Here is a 20155-nt window from a genome sequence, read left to right as displayed (position 1 = left end):
CTGGAGGCTGGCTGGCCTAGAATGACTTTGGATGTGATACTTCATGCATTTGCTCATTCTCTGGTGGACTAGTCTAGGCTTGTTCTCACGGCAGAACAGGGATTTGAGGGAGGAAGCGGAACCATGCAGGATTCAGCTTGCATCTGGTTTGCTCTTGTCTCGTTGGCTTAAGTAAATGATGTGGCCATGCCTAGGGTCAGCATGGGAGCAACCTGCAAAAGGGGAGGGACCCGGGGAGGCAGCGAAGCTCGGGGCCAGCAATGCAGTCCGCCTACTGCAGGCTCCATCTCGGTCCTGCCGCTTGATGGCAGGCAGTGTGAGTGGTGGCAGGGACCTCGAGTTCCGTCTCAGTCTTCCCCTCTGTTCGGTCTGGCAGAGATGCGATGGGGTTGAAATGAGACAAATGTATTTTAGGTCTTTGGCACCACATTTGTGGTGACTGCCCAGCATCGCTTACCTGACGCTCAAAGGAGGAATGCCCAAAGATAGGCACTGCAGGTGTGTTTGTAAGGGTGGGAATCAGAAGCCACCTAAATGCTCATAAAAAGGCCCAGTGAAATAAATCACAGTATGCTCATGGAACGGCACACTTTTTAAGCCTTTAATTCAATAAATCAATGTCCTGCCGTGAAAGGGGAAGAAAGCACAATGTGTGATGTATTATATGAAGCCGTTTCTGGGTGTGTGTGATGTCAGCTGTATGTTTACCCTGGTTTATAGAGAAATATCTGGAAAAATATGTTCCAAACTACAAGTAGTGGGATTTAACACTTTTAGATGTCTTGAATTTTTACACTGAACATGCGTTACTGAGAAAGCCTGCATTTCTTGAATGAAATAAGAAAAAAATCGAAAAAAATTTTAGGCAAACAACATTAAAAAATGATGGCCTTTAGGGGCTTCCTGGTGGCTCAGTGGTAAAGAATCTGCCTCCAATGCAGGAGACAAGGGTTCTATCGCTGGGTTCAGAAATATCCAACACGCCGAGAAGCACCTAAGCCCATGTGCCACAGCCACCGAGCCCGTGCACCCCAGAGGCCGTGCTCAACCCACGAGAAGCTCGTGCGCCGCAGGCAGAGAGTAGCCCCGCTCGCCGCAACTAGAGAAAAGCCAGCGCAGCAGCAGAGACCAGGACAGCCATAAACACATAGATAAGTAAATAGACAATTAAAAAAAATGATGGCTTTTAGGTTCTAAGTTATCTGAGTGGTTGATAATAGTATTCAATAATAAATAATAAAACAGCAGGTGCCATTTACTGAGCACTCACTATATGCTGAGTACTTTACATCCTAACAGGTAGATGGATTTCCATTTTACAGGTGAGGAAACTGAGGCTCAGAGCAGGAAAGTACTGGCCTGGGTGAGAGCTGCCCTCTAGGGTTGACCGTCGGACCCCCTCTCTGCACAGAGGCCACACTGTGTCAGTTTGCACGGCAGAGGCTCTCCTGCCTCCCCGCCCATCAGGAGGGCCGCGTGACTCTCCCAGATACAGGCTCCTGGGCCCCCCCCGTATCCAAAGAGCCATTCCTCTTTTAAGAGGGGACTCGGGACTCTGCGGTTTACTATGTGCCCACAGGGATCCTGGGGCAGTCAGGCTGGCATTCAAGAGCTGAGGCCTTCATTCCTTTTATCTTGTCCGGTGACTCAACTGATCTTCACAACTCAAGGAGATGAACGGAAGATGGATTGTGGCCCTCACTGTCCATGCTGCGGATGAGGAAACTGAGGCTCAGAGAGAGTCATTCGCTCAGGGTCCTGAAACTGGGAAATGGGATTTAAGCCCTGGCCTGACTCCAAGGGGCTTCCCTGATGGCTCAGCCGGTAAAGAGTCCGCCCCTGGGTTGGGAAGATCTGCTGGAGAAGGGAAAGGCTGCTGCTGCTGCTGCTGCTAAGTCGCTTCAGTTGTGTCCAACTCTGTGCGACCCCATAGACTGCAGCCCACCAGGCTCCCCCATCCCTGGGATTCTCCAGGCAAGAACACTGGAGTGGGTTGCCATTTCTTTCTCCAGTGCATGAAAGTGAAAAGTGAAAGTGAAGTCACTCAGTCGTGTGCGACTCTTGGCGACCCAATGGACTGCAGCCTACCAGGCTCCTCTGTCCATGGGATTTTCCAGGCAAGAGTACTGGAGTGGGGTGCCATTGCCTTCTCCAAGGGAAAGGCTACCCACTCCAGTATTCTTGGGCTTCCCTGGTGGCTCAGCTGGTGAAGAGCCTGCCTGCAATGCAGGAGACCTGGGTTCGATCCCTCGGTTGGGAAGACCCCCTGGAGAAGGGAACGGCTACCCACTCCAGTATTCTGGCCTGGAGAATTCCGTGGACGGTGTAGTCTGTGGGGTTGTAAAGAGTCGGACAGGACTGAGCCGCTTTCCTTTTCCCTTTCTGGCTCTAAGGCTGTGTACCACCGAGTGGATGGGCTGGTAGGTGGAGAAGGCCTTTCGGAAGGTAGCGGGGAAGAGGGACATTTTTGGATGTTGGGGTCCCCCTGGTAGTTTGTGGAGGCCACCTGCCCTCCCCCCTGGCCCTGGCTGCTGGGGTAGAGATGGCAGAATCCCTGTGGCCCATTTCTCTGCCAGGGATTCGGAGGCTGACACTGTTGTGGAGCTGTGGTGGGATTATTGGCTTTACTTGCAGTCGACTGGGGGGACTTGCCCCCCAGATGATCCCAAAGGTCCAGCCCAGTAAATTGGGAATGAGAAATGGGTGCTAACCGGTCCGATGCCTCCTGCCTCCCTTCCTGGCTTTTCAGACTGATGGCTCTTTCTTCCTCTTTTCAGTTTTTCGCTTCTTGGCTTTTACTAACACATTTCAGGGGAACAGGTTTGCTGGGAAAAAGAGGTTGTAATCAGAGAGCTTCGAGCCGTCTATCATTGATGATGTGGGTACCTGAGGGGTCTCCGCCTGCCTTCCTGGCCTTTGTAGCTGCTGGGAGCCAGCTGCTTGGGGACATGGGGCTGGGGACACAGGTAGGACTGTAGGCAGGCCCTGCAGGCCTGGGAACGTCTCCTGTGTCCCCCTAAACCTCAGAGGGTCTCTGTTGCCTTCCTTGGTGGCTCAGATGGTAACGAATCTGCCTGACAAGCAAGAGACGCAGGCCTGATCCCTGGGTTGGGAAGATCCCCTGGAGGAGGAAATGGCAACCCACTTCAGTGTACTTGCCGGGATAATCCCATGGAGAGAGGAGCCTGGAGGGCGACCGACCAGGGGTCGCAGTCAGACACAACTTAGTGAGTGAGTGCACAGGCCTCTCTGTCTTAGGCCTGGGGGCGGGACATGCCTCCCGGTTTCTTCCCCAGGAAAAGGAGCCCCACGATGGCATCTTTTTTTGTTCCCTGTCCTCCAGCTGAATTTTTGCTTCCCCTCAGGCTCTAAAGGGTCTGTTCACAGTCATTTCGTGTATTTTATTTTAGTTCTTGTAACACCTTTATTGAGATATACACCACACAATCTACCCAATTAAACTGTACAATTCAGTGGTACAATTGAATGGTGTTCACCGAGCTGTGCAAACACCACCCTGTTAATTTTGGAATATTTTCATGTTCTCTAAAGAAAGCCCATTACCCTTTAGCTGTCACCCTCCAACCCCCCATCCCTCCCAGCCCAGGCAGCCACTAACCTCTGCTGTCTTTACCAGCGTCCTACGGTGGGGCTTTTGTGTCAGTGGAGTCACACAGGACATGGTTTTGGGGACGAGCTTTCTTCACGTGGCGTCACGTTCGCAAGCCTCACTCGTGCTGCGGCTGTGTCAGCGCCCCATTCCTTTTCATGGCTAAATAATATTCCATTGTTTTTGATAAATGGATAAAAATGCCATCATTTACTTTATATTACAAGTATCTTTTTCTTTTTTGTTCCCCAAAAGATTTACCAATAAATGCAAAGAACACCGTCAGATTAAAGACAAAAGTAAGAGATCATTTCTGAGAATTTTTCATCAGAAGAAAATTGCAGAAATGGGAAAAATAATTGCACCAGGAATTCCATGGCAGCTTGCCTTGTAATTGCCAAAGTGAGAAATAACCTCAATGTACAGAAATAGGGATCCGGCTAAATAAATTATGAGAATCCATATGTCATGTGGATTTATAGTCATGGACATGAAAAGCTATATCCATGACATGTAGTTGAGTCAATTAGGCAATCCCATTTTTGTAAAATTACACTTTCATTTCATGCCCATCTGGAGGAATAGTCACCAAAATGTTCACATGAACATTATCTCTGAAGGACAGGATGTCAAGGGCTCTGTGTATATTTTTATTTGGGGGAGAAAAAGAATAAGGGAATTGGAACTAGGAGTAAATAAATGTAGCAACATAAGCTATACCCAAGGGAACGTTTGTTCTCCTAAGTGTGTGCCCATGAGTCATCTGCATTCGTGGAAAGGCCCTCCACACTGTCCCCTCTCAGTGAGTGCTAGAAAACAGACATGGATGATCAAATTTATCCATGGCTCTGAGCTTCCCAGCAGCCAAAGCGAAGAGGGAAAGGAGCACCCACACCTTACTGGGCTTGGTCCAGAGGACCCTATTCCTGAGTGAGGCTGAGCGAGCCATCCCTCTTGGGTCTTGGAGAGGCTCCTTCCTGTCACGGTGAACAGCACCCTCTACGTGTCTTCTCGGTACGCACAAAAGTGAGACTCCTCAGCACGAGCCACGTGGGAGCAACCGGGCAGGGCCAGGGGTTGCCGTCCACTGTCAGCGCCTGACGTTTGGGTTGGTGCCCTGAAGCGGGGAGCGGAGGGGGACCCTCATGGGTGCCTACCCCTTCTCTGGCTCACCCTCAAGGGTCTCATCATGCCCGCTTCGCAGCTGAGGAGGCTGAGAGGAGGTAGCAGTTGTCTCAACTTACGGAGCTGAATGAGCAGAGCAGAAAAGCCTCCCCAGGACCTGCAGTTCTTGAACGGCAGAACTGCAGGCCAGAACTGTAGGCTCTTGGAACCCTATCCCTGGCCTCGAGGGGTGGAACCCTGGTTCCAAACAGCCTGTCTCCAAAGCCCTCGCATGCTCTCTGTTCATTCAGGCCGGCTGGTCTTCTCCCCACGGCCTGCCTCCTTACTGCTGTGTGACCCTGGGCCTCAGCTTCTTCATCTGGAAAATGGGGATAACCAGAGTTCCTCTTCCATTCCTTCTGGGGAGAAGGACATGCAATAATCAGGTAAGGAGCTGAGGACCGTGCCTGGCCCGCAGGAACCGCTCCCTGTCTTCCCGAGTCTGGTTTAGCCCCCTCCCATCCATCCTGCTCTGTGTACCGACTGGACTCTTCTGCCCCTCTGAGGGTGCCAGTGCCCATTTCCTTCATGGAAACCCACCAGCATCAGCAGGGTGTCCGTGCCCTGAGTCCAGCCGGCCTTCCCGGTGCCCTCTCTCCTCAGCCCCCCACCCCGACCCCGGGTCCATCCTCCACCAGTTTCCGCAGCTAAGCTCCCCCCTCTATCACCTGTGCTCTCCTCCTGGCCCTTTCTCCTTCCTCCCTTCACCCAGCGGATGCCTCCTCACCTTTTGGGTTATGGCTTAGGTAGCACCTCCTACAGGAAGGCTTCCCTGATCCCCCGACTCCCCACAGCACCCCCACGCTTCCTGCCTTCATGGCACAAGCATTCTCTTCTCCCTTTCGGCATCTCTGCACACCTGGGGTTCGGAGGGGCGTGACCCTCAGCTTGTTCATGACTCACAGAGTGTTGGCCCCACGGGGTAGTTGAATATTTGATGAATGGCTGGAGAAAGAGTAGGCTTTGGCAGGCAGAGGCCAAGCCAGGCTGATGGACTCCATGAGTGAGTACAATCCTGACATGTTCGGGCTTGGAATAGAGCAGACTATGCTGTGCCCGTGGGCTGATAACCCGTGTCATGGGCCTGACCATCAACCCATTTGATAGGTGAGTAAACTGAGTACCGAGTGGTTAACCCGCGCGCCTAAGGTCACCAGTTAGTGAGAGGTGAGCCGACTTCAGGTCCTGAACACCAGACGCAGGGCCCTGTCTGCTCCCAGGCCGCACGCGGAGAGACGGACGGGCCGTCCTAGAAATGAAGGCGAGCGAGGATGCTGGGGTCAGAGTAGCATTTTAATAAGTTTGCCTGGGTGCTTGCGGGAGAGATAACGAACCCACAGTGGACTCTCACCTGCGCGCCTCCTGCTGCGGGCGCGGATCCTGGCGTGGCCGCCCTGGGTGGGCCAGTGTAACCCCCGTGTTTGAATGTCAAGTAGAGTGCACCGTAAAGAGATGCATAGAAGAGCGCCAGAGCACTGAAAGACACACGCACACACTATTCTCCAACACAGCCATGTACAGACTCGTGAAGGCAGGCATAACACACACACACACTTCTTAGAAATTTGCAAATAGAAGGAAAACTCAGGAGTGAAGTTTCAAGGGCTCAGGAGGTGGATGAAGCCGGGAAGCTGCCTCTGGGACGTGTGTGAGTGTGAGTGTGAGTGTGCGTGCGGGTGTGCGTGTGTGTGTGTCTGACTCTTTTACTGCCCCCCCAAGCTGCCTGTCACATCAAGGGGTGCCCCCTGGTACCCTGGCCATTGGCCCTGAGGCAGAGGACTCTTTCTCAAAGAGTAATCTGACCACATGACTTCCTGTTTAAAACCTGCCTGAGGCTCTGACTGCTCTCACCTGTGGAGTCTCGTGTGATCTGGCTCCTCTGCCTTCTTGCCTTTCGCCATCTCAGCCCAGCCACATGGACTCTTAAGGTCCCTCCCACCCTGAGGTCATTTCCTGTATCAGTGGAACTTTCCACTGTCTTGGCCCTTCTGGCCTATTCACACTGGTCCTCCGTTTCTCCATCCCGATGTCACCTCTTCTAGGAAGCCTTCCCTGACTTCCCACACTCACACTGGGTCAGGGGCCCTATTTTCCGCCCAGTCCTCACCCATCTGAACTGTCGTCCTCAGGGCTTTGCCTCCTTCACTAGCCAAAAGCTTTTTAGGGCATCTGGGTGTCTCTGGCGGCCAGCACAGCGTTGGGCATCAGGATTCCAGGCTCAACTCTGCTTCTGTTTCTGATGGGCACTCTCCTTCACTGGGGCCAACGTGTGAGACAAAACCTCTATGCGATGCAGGACAGAGCGTGGCACCAACCACCGTAACTAAGGCAACCCGGTACCTTCTTCACACCTCCCGAAGCTCTCTATCTCATCCCATCCCAGTGCCTATCATAGGTGGGCTTCCTAGGCGGCGCTAGTGGAAAAGAACCCGCCTGCCAGTGCAGGAGACATAAGGGACGTTGGTTCAATCCCTGGGTCGGGAAGATCCCCTGGAGGAGGGCAAGGCAGCCCACTCCAGTGTTCTTGCCTGGAGAATCCTGTGCACGGAGGAGCCTGGTGGGCTACAGTCCACAGGGTCGCAAAAGAGTCGGACACGACTGAAGTGAATGAGCACACTCACACACACGCCTATGCTAGGAGCTACAGGAGGCCGGAGTTGGTACCTCCAGATGGTAAAGAATCCACCTGCAATGCGGGAGACCTGAGTTCGATCCCTGGGTTGGGAAGATCCCCTGGAGAAGGGCATGGTAACCTATTCCAGTATTCTTGCCTGGAGAGTCCCCTGGACAGAGGAGCCTGGCGGGTCACAAAGGGTTGGACACGACTGAGCAGCTAAGCACAGCACAGCTGAGAAACCCGAGGCTCCAGGAGGGGACGAGCAGGACCAGGCGCAAACCGAGGTCTCTGGCCTCCTCTTCCTGCAGGAGCTGGCGTGATCAGGGAAGCCTGGAGAAGAGGAAGCGCTTCTGCTGCGCTCCCATGTCTGGGTGAGGTCTGGACACGCTGGGGAGGCCGGGAGGAGGGGCAGCCTGGACCAAGGTTTTGGCAGGGAAACTGTGGGATGTAGGCATGCTTCTATGCTCCTGACCTCGCTGAGCCCAGGTGAGGAGGCTGGAGAGGCAGGCCAGCACTGCATCCTAGGAAGCCTTGCAAGCCAGGCTAAGCCAGGCGCTACAAGGCCCTGGGGAAGAGTTCGGAGCAGGAAAGAGGCTTTGCTTCGGAGCTGGGAGCCTACTGAGAAGTCTGGAGCCACATCCCAGCTCCGGCGACGGAGGCCGGAGCGGCCCGCACGCCCCCTCCCTTTGCCCTCTGTCCGACCTTGGCGGGGTTCCCTGGGATATGGTCCGATTGGCCCCGTGGTCTCTGCTTCAGAGGTGGTCGCTGCTGAACGGCCCTCCGTGAGAGCATCCGGGCTGCTGTCGGAGGGCCAGGGTGGGCGCACGGGGCGGGGGCCGGAGGGGGTTTGGGGGGAGAGGGAGCGCGAGGAGGGAGGCGTGGCCGCCGCCTCTGACTTCCACAGGGGGTCAGTGTAGCATTAAAGTTCCTCCCGCCGGCTCTGCCCCGCCGCCTGCACACACCCTGACGGAGGCGCTTAGGTTCAGAAATCTGGGTCAGCTAGATATATTTGGAACCCCTGGTGGGCAGGCGGGAGGCCCGGTGGGCTGGGGGACGCAAAGCCACTGGAGAATCAAGTGTTTGTTTGTTTTCTTTTTTGTGTGGATCTTAGAGTTGCAGAAGGAACTTCCTGAGAAAGCCACATTTCTGTAGCAGGGAGAGGACCCCGCCCTTGCCTCCTGGAGGTCCCTGGTGGGTTGGCAGAGACCCCTCCGTCTCTGCTTTCACTGGGAAGATGGGGTCCCACCTTCCCAGTGGGCTGGTCCCACCCAGCCCCAGAGGGCTGTTCTGACAGACCCCAGAGCGCCAGGGAGTCTCAGCGATGACCCAGATCTCCAATACTCTGGTACATCCTTCAGCTTTCTGCTTGGTTGTTGAGAAAGTTGAGAAACAGGCCAGAGAGGTGCTCAGATTTGCCTAAAGTCTTGCAGCAGGTGGAGGTCAGGCTTCCCCATTTCAAGCTCGGATTCTTCCTTGCGCCTGTGCTTCACAGAGTCTTGAGGGGCTTCTTTGAGCCTTAACCTCCAAGGATTCTGTTTCACTTGGTTTGGGAGAGGATCCGAGGGTCCACTCTCTCTAAACAGACTGCCCAAAGAGTTCTGAAACAGGTTGTGGGCAGATCACACTGGGGGTTCACCCAGCCAAGTTCTTGGGCTTCTCAAGCTTGAATGTACAGACGAATCACCTGGGCCTGGCGTTCAAATGCCTGATCCGATCCAGTACATTGAAGAGAGGGCGCCCGAGAATCTGTATTTCGTCTAACAGACTCCTTGGTGATGCCGACCAACACCCTGAGAACTGCGGTGGTTGAGAGCACACTCATCCTCTGAGCATGCTCGAGGGGCAGATAAGTTGCAAAGCTAACAGACACCCACTCTGCTGTCCCCTCCCGGGGGAGCCTGATGTTTTACGCAATCACGTCACTTTCTGAAATTTCTTCTGAACCTCAAATCTAACCACTCACCCCCTCCTCTGAATTCCCTAAATCAGAGACGAGGGAATCCCAAACATAGAAGAAGGAAAAGGCAGAACTCTCACCAGACTCCTCTGCTTAGAGGACTCCTGCAAAGCTGCAACTTTCGGCAAAATCTCGACTCTGTGTCCTGGGGGCTTCCCAGGTGGCGCTAGTGGTAAGGAATCCGTGAGGGTTTGATCCCTGGATCAGGAAGATCCCCTGGAGGAGGAAGTAACAACTCTACTATTCTTGCCTGGATAATACTATGGACAGAAGAACCTGGTGGGCCGCGGGGTTGCAGAGAGTCAGATGCGAAAGACCACACACACTCCTCTGTGTCCCCAGAGGGACAGAAGTGCTTGGGGAAACTTAGGTGACCCTGACTCCCCAATGACACTTGTCCTCGCTCTTTTTCACACCTTCCCATTATTATTTCTGCCCCTTCCCTGAATCTTGTGTTAATAGTCCCTAAGGATTTTTAATTAGATTTTCCAAGCAAAAGAAAGTTTCCAAAGTTAATTAAAAGTTGCCTCGCTGTAATTGTATGAAAGCAGCTTTTGCTTCTGAAAATTAAATTCTCATAATTAAACTCCTCTATCCGTTTAAAGATTTCGGTGAAGTGTTTATTGTTCGTTTATTATGAGGGAACCTTTGGTGGGTTGCTGCTCGTCCAGCCAGGCACTGGTCCATCAGATGCCGTGTCATGGACTCAAGTTTCCGCTTCCTTTGGTGATTGCGTGCCCCTGGGAAAGGAAGATCACATCCCGCCTGGGTTAGGTGATTGTGGGAAACGCAGGCTTGAGTTTGTCCCCGAATCCCGTTGCGCTTTGTACGGCAGACCATATACACCCTGACTCGCTTATACATGTGGCCCCTCCCCTTTCACCCTTCATTTGCATCAGCATGGGCCACGTGACTTCCGCTGGCCAATAAGTGGAGGATACGTGATGTGTGTGACCCTGAGCCAGAAACTTAAGGAGCCACATACAGTTTGCCACGATCATCTCCTGTGTCTCTGCCGTTATGAGTGGCAACGTCGCAGACAGACAGAGGTGGCCCTGCCAGTCTGGGGCCTGGAGGAAGGTGACGTGAAGCAGAGATGTAGTCACCGACCTCTGCTCTGGTATGCGCCTAGCTAATCCTCATGACTCAGCGTGGAGGCCCCTTTTTAAAACGTAAAACTAACAAGGCAGGATTAGTCTTCCTTCCTATTAGCTCCCACAGCTCCTGAGCCTTTCTGATCCACAAACACCTATGCTTCTATGTCTAACTGAATAAATGGCAGGGTCTGCTTAAAACTGAATCCAATGAAAACAGACACTGAGTCTTTTTTTATAAAGGAATCATGTATTTGACTGTGTTAGGCCTTAGCTGTGGCTCACGGGATCTCTGTTGCCTCATGCAAGCTCTTTCGTTGTGAGGCACAGACCCTCTAGCTGTGGCATGTGGGATCTTACTTCCCTGACCAGGGATCGAACCCATGTCCCTGCATTGCAAGGCAGATTCTTAACCCCTGGCCCGCCAAGGAAGTCCCAGCAGTGGATCTTATTATCTGGGAAGCTATAATCCACGGCTTCCCAGGTGGCGTTAGTGGTAAAGAATCCACCTGCCAGTGCAGGAAACATGAGAGACGTGGGTTAATCCCTGGGTTGGGAAGATGCCCTGGAGGAGGGCATGGCAACCCACTCCAGTGTTCTTGCCTGGAGAATCCCAGAGACGGGCGAGCCTGGTGGGCTACAGTCCATGGGGTGGCAAAGAGTCAGACACGACTGAATGTCTGAACACAGCCCAGCATGCTTATCGAGCGAACAGCTAAGCTTTGGGGGGGGGGGTCAGACAGATGTGACCAGTCCACTGCTTACTCTCCAGGTGATGATGGACTGATCATCTAACCTCTAGGCGTTAGTTTTTTCATCTTTAGGATGGGGCTGGTAATGAAGCCCAATTTTGACTTTTGATCCACATCCCGCCTCTAGATGCCACCCCTACCCACCAAGGTGACAGGACGGGCAAGGGAATAACATGAGCTCTGAGCTTCCCCACTTCCTCCGTACATGGAGCCCCAGGACAGGGAGTATCTGCTTTTCTCCAGACTTGACGGAAGAAATCTGATCAGTGATGCTGATGAGTCAACCTGGCTAAGGCAACTCGGATACACAGCTCTGTGGTTTATTACTCAACACAGAATCTGAGTAGAAGTAGGAGGCGAAACAACAGGTTGGCAAGACTTGGCAGGGAAATCCTCCCTCAGGCTGGAGGCTCAGGCGGGCCACAAGTGAGAGTCTTGCCTCATGTATCATTCGTGGTGTGTGGCACAGCCCCTCCCAGACTTCCCTTCGGACTTTTCCCTAGGGTTGTGCTAATTACCGGAGAAGGCAAAGGCAACCCACTCCAGTGTTCTTGCCTGGAGAATCCCAGGGACGGGTGAGCCTGGTGGGCTGCAGTCCATGGGGTCATGAAGAGTCGGACACGACTGAAGTGACTCAGCAGCAGCAGCAGTGCTAATTACACCGTGTGTGGTTTCCCCTGTGGGAATCAGAATAAACGCTTTCCCCAAAGGTCCATGTCATCTTTCTACAAGCTGAATATGTTGTGTTACATGGCACGGAGGAATTAAGATTGCAGATGGAATGAACTTTGCTACTCAGATGACCTTCAAAGAGGAGGGTTATTCAGGGGGCTCCAGTAGGATCACTGGGTCCTAAAAAGCGGAAGGAGGCACACGGGAAGTCAGAGTAGGAGAGAGGTGTAAAGATGCTCTGAAGATGGAGGAAGGGGCCACAAGCCAAGGGATACAGGCGGCTTCTAGGAGCTGGAAAAGGCAAGGAAACAGATGCTCTCCCGCAGCCTCTGGAAGGAACACTGTACTGCAGACACTTTGGTTTTAGCCCAGTGAAAGCCATTTCAGACATTTGACCTCCAGAACTGCAGGATAGAAAAGACATTTGTGTGCTTTCCAGGTGACTCAGTGGTAAAGAAAGTGACAGTTGCTCAGTTGTGTCCGACTCTGCAACCCCATGGACTATACAGTCCATGGAATTCTGAAGGCCAGAATACTGGAGTGGGTAGCTGTTCCCTTCTCTAGGGGATCTTCCCAACCCAGGGATTGAACCCAGGTCTCCTGCGTTGCAGGCGGACTTTTCACCAGCTGAGCCACCAGGGAAGCCCAAGCGGTAAAGAATCCACCTGTCAATACAGGAAATTGAGGAGATGCAGTTTCGATCCCTGGGGTGGGAAGATTCCCCTGGAGAAGGAAATGGCAACGCACTCCAGTATGCTTACCTGGAAAATTCCAGGTAAGAGAAGTCCGGTGGGCTACAGTCCATGGGGTCACACAGAGTTGGACACAGCTGAGAACGCACACACACACAAATTCATGGTAATTTGTTAAAGAGATGAAAGGAAATGAACGCACCCCACATTCACTGCTTCTTCATTTCTAAATGTTCTCCTCCTTATATAACGTCACTAGTATAAAGTGGGTTTTCTATTTTCAGGGCACCAGGGAGTGAAATATTAGTGGGTGGCTTTGATGAAGACTTTTGTCTTTCCAAAGTGGCCTTCCCTCTTCGGATTAAAAAAAGAAAATGTAGCTATCCCCCAGCTCTGCCTGTTTCTCCCCTGGTTTTATCTCTCCTCCGCAACAAGGTCTGAGTAGTCTGAAGAGTTTCCAGAGTTTCCAGTTTGCAGAGTTTCCTCTGAATTTACCAACTACTGTTTTGGCTTTTTCCTAGCTACCCTGATCCCTATCCATCCTCCTAAACCATAGATTCCCTCGGATCAGTACTTTACATTTACCATTATTTCACTTTCCCCAAGTGTCCTTTTGCATTTTTTGTTTCCTTGTTGATTTTCTTCATTTAGTTCCTTCTTCCCTCCCTCCCTCCTTCCATCCTTCCCTCCTTTTTAATACTTTGCTACTATTATGGATGAATACAGATACTCTGCAATAATATACTTCTTTTACTAAGCAATGAAAAATACCAACTGTCCCAATACCCAACACTGGCTCGCTGTTTGCCAGACCCAGAAGCAGCATCCTCCGGCCACTGTGAACAGCTCTGACCTACTTTGCCTCATTGTTCCAAGTGTTGCTATCCTTCAGTGTATTTTTAACTATTGTGTCACGTCCTCTAAATTTAAACTTTCTCACCACTCGGCTACCCAGAGGCTAACAAACATTTCCTTGTTTCTTGTTTCATTTCATTGCACTCTGAATTCAGGACCAAGAGTAAAGTTCTGATCGAAACAGTCCAGAAAGGTCTGTATTCTGGGAGGGAAGCGAGACCACCCGCACTGGCTCCTTTCATTTTAATTTCAATTCTTCTTGTACTAAACACTCCCCATACTGCATAGTTTCACAAAAGCTACATTCCAGGGGAGCAGAGAATGGGGACAGTTTGCCCTCGGGTTGAAGGTCAGATGTGGAATATACACTGTCAATATCACAGACTCTCTGAAGGCCTGACTCAGATGACAGTCAAAGGCAGAGGGTAGACAGATCCAGACATGAAGGCTTTGTTTCAAATCCTCTCCTAGCTTTTCTTTACTGGAACTCCAAACAGCATTTTATTTTATTTTGGAGAGTTGGAAAAGAAAGTTTTAATGCTTTAATGAGACAGAAATGGATACTCTCTAATCACTAATGTTATTTATATACCACGAGCGTATTGCGAATGTGCAGGCATGAACAATGAAATCAATCAAGAGCCCCCGCCCCAAACATTTCCCAGTCGGTTCAACCACACAGATGTCTATATGGGTCTCTTTCATTTTCTTCCTCTCAGTTCTCTACTTAAAAAAAAAATTGTGGTGCAGTGTGTATAACATAAAAGTCGCCCTTTAAATCATGTTAAATCAATTCAGTGGCGTTAATCACATGCACAATGTCGAGCAGCCAGTTAAGCAATATCTCCCCATCCCCATCTCCGGCCTACCTCTGGTTCACTTTCTGTCTCCATAAATCTGCCTGCTCTAGAGATTTCATGTAAGTAGAATCACACAACGTTCACACTTTTGGGGACTGAATAGTATTCCCTTGTGTGTGCATGCATGCCACGTGTTACTTATCCATTCATCTGTTGACGGACACGTGGGCTGTTTCCACCTTTTGGTTGTCATGATGCTGCCGTCAACATTGTGAACAGGTGCCTGTTCGCATCTCTGTTTTCTTTTTGGCGATGTACCGAGGAGCGGAACTGCTGGTACAGCTAGGAGCGGACACGGTAATTCTCCATCTAACTTCCTGAAGAGTCGCCAAATGGTGTTCCCCAGTGGCTGCACGATCCACCTCCCTACCAGCCACGTACGAGGTGGAGGGAGCCACAGCTGTCCGCCAATCTCCTTTCCCGCTATCTTTCCTTTTACCAGATCCGTTGTTGATTCTATTCCCCCTCACCTCCTACTTTCTTAGAGGCCTTCAGGTATTTTTAAAATCAGGGTTCTATGTTCTCACTTTTGTTCACTCGCTAAATTATCCACCAAGATTGGCCCAAAACGTGGAAACTCACAAACTGCCCCCGTGGAAAAAGCAACGTCCCTGATGTCATGACGCTCCCACACTATGGACTGAGCTGGGCTCCATGAACAGTTCCTTACTGGGCACCTTCCACCTCCCCAGAACCCAGGACCGTGTCGTGGGGGAGGAGCGGGACTCGGAAATGAGCTGCCTGTCTCGTCTCCTGCCCTCACCCGCTACTAGCTGCAGGACCCCCCGCAAGTTAACTTGTTGCTCATTATCGTGGGGTGGATCTTGTCGGATGTTTGTGTAGATTCAGTGAAAATGGGTGCAGAGGACTTAATATACATGAGTCATTCAGGAAATGCTCATTACTTCAAAATCCCAGCAGGAATCCTCATGTACACAGTAACGGCTCACTTTCTTGGCTATTCCTTATTATTGTAGCTCACCTTGAGGAGTTGGAACTGAGATAGCATTATTTGTATTTATTTTTTAAAAAGTATTTATTGCCTTTTTGGCTGCAGCGAGTCTTAGCTGAGGCCTGTGGGACCTTCGCTGGCAGGTGGACCCGTCAGTTGTGGCCTGAGAACTCCTGGCTGTGGCGTGTGGGAGCTAGTTCCCCGCCCAGGAGTTGATCCTGGGCCCCCGCACTGGGCGTGTGGACTCCTAACTGCTGGGGCACCGGAGAAGTCCCTGAGGTGGCAGTTTAGGGGAGAGAGCGGAGCGCGTGAAGGTTCAAGTGCAGGAACGCGTAAGGAAGGGGGGCTCGGCTGGAATGGGGCGTGTGAGCGAGTGCTCTAATTTTTAGTCTCTAAGTCGTGTTTGACTCTTTGTGACCCCAGGGACTGTAGCCTGCTGGGGTCCTCTGTCCATGCATAGGATTTCCCAGGCAAGAATACAGGAATGGGTTGCCATTTCCTTCTCCAAGAGATCTTCCTGACCTGGGGGTCAACCCCCCATCTCCTGCATTGGCGGGTGGATTCTTGACCATTGAGCCACCAGGGAAGCTAGTGATAGGGTGTAGCAAGAGTCAATTTTCGGAAGTAGGTAGGGCGGACAGACTCCAGAGGCCCTGAGGACAACCCTACTCTCAGCGAGTCTTTGAATGAGATTCTTGGTCTTAGTCTTGGAAGTTCCAGAGCCCAGGGGCGGAGGTTACGGAGACTGGAGTGAGAGCAGGTCAGCGCTCCTGCCTGAACCCACAGGAACCCCTCGGTGATGGCAGCTTTGCTCCCATATTTTGTGAAATGGAAGGTTGACAGTTATACTCCAAATTTTCAAAATTTGTGGAACAGAAGAGGTCGGTTAAGGCAGAGTTCCTTAGAACAGACCCAGAAAAATGTGCCTTTAACATCATGATAATTTATGGAAAGGCCACTCCACAAGCACTTTGCCAAGTCTTGCAAAAATAATAAAACAGAGGAGAATGTGAACATAAAAAGGAAGAAAAAGAGACATCACTGCGTAAACCAGGGCTGGCATGAAAAAAGGGGTATAGCTGTCATGACGGAAAAAAATTTTTTGACTCCTAAAGAAGGTAATTCAGAAGTAAAGTTACTTTCTATACAGATATTTTTAAGAAATCAGTTTTTCATGAAGCCATTTTTATTCAACTACCTGATTACATTTTGTCTTGAAATTAAGACTCTCCAAGTGAATATGATATATATATTTAACAACATAGAATATATATTTAATGTATAATAAATATATAATCATTGATATATAGTATTTATTAATGTTATTTTAATAATTAAATGTTTTAATAAACAAAACACAGGCATGTGCTTTGAAAATGAAATGATGTGATTGCAAAAGAAAATAATTGAAAAAGAAAAGCAACGGGGCTTCCTGAATTGTACTCACCAGAGGCGATCACTTTTCATCCTTACTGAGACGGTTTTTAATATTGACAAATCTGGTTCATGTTGGGAGCGTGCGTCTCTCAGAGTTTGTATTTATTGTATTTAAATGGTATGTCAAACATTTACTATTTTTTTCTGCCAGTATCCTATTTTAGGTCCAGCCAGCACCACCGCGTTCCAGGCAGGTAATGGTGGGGCTGGCCGGGGATTTCTGGGAGGAAGAAACGGCTTTAAGCCTAATTTTTCTTGGCAGCATGCAGTGCCAATGTATACAGCTTTTTCTAAATTAAGCAAAGATGCCTCCAGACCAACAGTCATTGTCTGAAGTTAGCCCTGGTTGTTGCTACAACACTCCCTAGTGTTCACCTTCTCTGTCCCTGGAGTCAGGAGGAAAGAGCAGAGAACTGGAGTAAGAAGGCCTGGGACACGTGTAGCACTTTATAGGAAGACCCTCTGGGATTCTGCAACTGAACTCCAGCCAATATAAACATCTCTCCTGACTTCCTTATCCAAACATGGTAAACTGAGAAGGCAAGGGACTCAGTCAAGTGACCCGAGCTGGTGACGACTTCCAGTTGCACAATGTTGCCACATGGGCCCTCAACTCCTTTCTTTCTGGTGTCCAGCATGGACACTGGCTGATAGAGATGGGGTGGGGAGGTGGGGAGGGTGGTCTTTGGGTAGACAGGGAGGGCCTAAGAGGCTTTGATCAAAAGTCACGTGTGGCTGCAAAATACCTTTGGGAAGCTCCAATACTTTGGCCACCTGATGTGAAGAGCTGACTCACTGGAAAATACTGTGATGCTGGGAAAGATTGTAGGCAAGAGGAGAAGGGGCGGCAGAGGGTGAGGTCCTTGGATGGCATCACTGACTCAATGGGCGTGAACTTGGGTCAACTTGGGAGACGGTGAGGGATGGGGAGACCTGGCGTGCTGCAGTCCATGGGGTCGCAAAGCGCAGCACACGACTTGGCGAGTGAAGAAGAAAACGTGAGCGTGTGGACCTGAGCCTCTAGCCAGCGGGTGCGAGGCGAGATGCCGGGTGGGGCTCTCTGCACTGGGGGACTGGAAGTTCGAGAGGTGAGAGTGGAGGCTTGGCATGTGGACTGTTGAGTCTTAGATTCTAAGGGCCAGAAGGGGCCTCAAGAGTCTCCTTATTCAATCCCTTCTTCAAGATTTGACCCTTCTCCATAACACTACCTCTGCGGGATGTTCAGACTTCACTCCCATGATGGAGAGCTCACCACCGTCATCCCCAGGTCACATCTGCCTGCCTAGCCCAGTGCACTGACCTGGGATCTGGGTTTTCTTTCTTCTCCAGGTTGAGCCCTCCAATTCTTTGCTTGTCCCTCATGAAACAGATTCTGATCTTTGCTAGTGAGTATTCCACTGGTCCTTGTCCCTCTGAAAGGCCAGCATCTGGGGCAAAAATTTATGCTGCAGAAGACCAGCTGTGTGGCCCTGAAGGCACAGGGGTTCCCACCTGCAAGGTTTCAGGGTAGGAGTGGGAGCCAGTGGCCTTGGCAGCCTGGCCCAGCCTTGCGAGCCCCTGATTACAGGCTGCCGGGCCACAGGCGTGCCATTTCATTAGTGCTAGCAATCAGATGCCAGCCTAAGTGTCGCCGGATGCCAGGAGATGGAGAGTAATAAGCCTTTTCCGTCTCTCCCTCTCCCTCCAGCTCTCTTCTCCAGAGCTGAGAGCATGAACTCTGCTCCTCCCCTTGCAAACAGAGCTTCCAGCTCTCGTGAAATCACCCGCTGTCAGGACTGGAAGGAACTAGGGAGCTTGTATCCCTCCAGCATTCATCCTGGGCTTTTTTCATCCATGCCCTCAGCTTCAAGTGCCACCTCCAACCTGGTGCCTCCTGATCACAGACCACCTGGGGGACGGCGGGCATCTCCCACTCGATATGTCCCAAACCTGCTCAGCTCGCTCCACCCACAAGCCTGTCCTCCTGGGTGAACGCTCACTTCTGTGCACACGCCTGATTTGCCCACGACAGCACTCGGATTGCCCTTCTCTCCCCAGCCCTCCTTGGCCTCCTCCTTCCCCAGGGGCACCTGATTCTGAAATCAGCTCTGCCCACATCGCTCCTGCTCACAGTCGGTCCTTCACTGGCTCCCTGTTGCCTCCTTACTAGGACCTCACCTCCTTTCCTGCCCGTCTCCCCAGTCTCATCCCCAGTGTGGCTCCCTCATCCCCATTCTCTTCCGTACCCTCTGCTGTTCATGCCAGAGAAGGCCAGCCCCTGCTTTCTGATGCAAACCCCCTTAGGTGTAGCTGTCCCCCTGAAGCCACTCTCAACGTGACAGATACTTATGACTCCTCCTAGGCTGCTTCTGTATCCTGTACACAGCACCCATTCATTAATTCAACTGACATTTGCTTTTTTTAACAAAACTTTATCGACCATCTGCTAGACATTTGATCCCTATCTTCATACAGCTTGTGATCAGGTTGACATTTCACACACACACACACACACACACACACACACACACTGCGATGTATGCAACAAAGCGAAAGAATAATGAAGAATAGAATGTACTGGTAAATGGTTGGCTTTCGGAGTCATGAGAACGCTCACAGAATAAGTGCCATTTGTGCCGAGACCTGCGCAGGCACCTTCTCCACCTCTGCAAGGAAAGAACAGAGAAAGAGCCTTGCAGACAGAGTGAATGGTTTGTGCAAAGGCCCTGAGGCAGGGGGGATGTGGTGTGCTCAGTAAAGTGAGGGTGTGAGAGTAGCTAGACCTCAGGGTGCAAGAAGGCAAGTAGGGTGAGACCAGCTGGGAAGAGAGGTGGGTCAGACCAGGCAGGGAAGCAGGCTGGTGCCCAGGACCAGGACAGTGCCTTCGATGGAGATGTGGGTGCTGGGAGTGCATCATTGTGAATTCTGCCGCTTGCCAAGATGCCTGCAGCAATGCCTGCCTTGCATCAGTTGTGGGGCAGGGGCGCTGGTAAGGGAGAGAGAGGAAGTCAGAATGTGTCCACTGCAGGTGATGTGGAAAAGCGACAGTACTTATAGGGTGTAAGCTGAATCACAGCGGCAGAAACGCACGGTGGGAGCCAGAGCAGACTGGGAGAAATTGAAATTCCACGTTCAAGGAGCCCAGAGGGAGGCTGGACGCGACTCTGGGTCTTTGACCTGCAAGGTGAGGTGGAGGGTCAGACTTAATGTCATTTGACTCTCGAAGCTGCAAGGTGATCCTGGCGTGACCTGTGTGACCTTGACCTCGAGGCAGATTCTCAGTAAATGTTTATGGACCTGAATGGAACTTGAGCGGTCCCTTAGACCTGAGAGCCCTCGGAAATGCCTTAATCCCAGGCCAGAAAGGGCTTTGGCATTCTTCCACCATCTCCATTCTATTTGCCGCTCCAGTTTCTACCCCCCTATTTACCAGACCCCTCTTCTCTTCCCTAGCCACCCCTCTCTCCATTTGTGGCTTTGCAAAAATTGTCTGGTGTTTTGCCTTTTTAAAAAA

The sequence above is a fragment of the Capricornis sumatraensis genome, chromosome 6 (genome assembly GCF_032405125.1).
Source record: "Capricornis sumatraensis isolate serow.1 chromosome 6, serow.2, whole genome shotgun sequence".
NCBI lineage: Eukaryota > Metazoa > Chordata > Mammalia > Artiodactyla > Bovidae > Capricornis > Capricornis sumatraensis.
Note: the sequence above shows the minus strand (reverse complement) of the source record.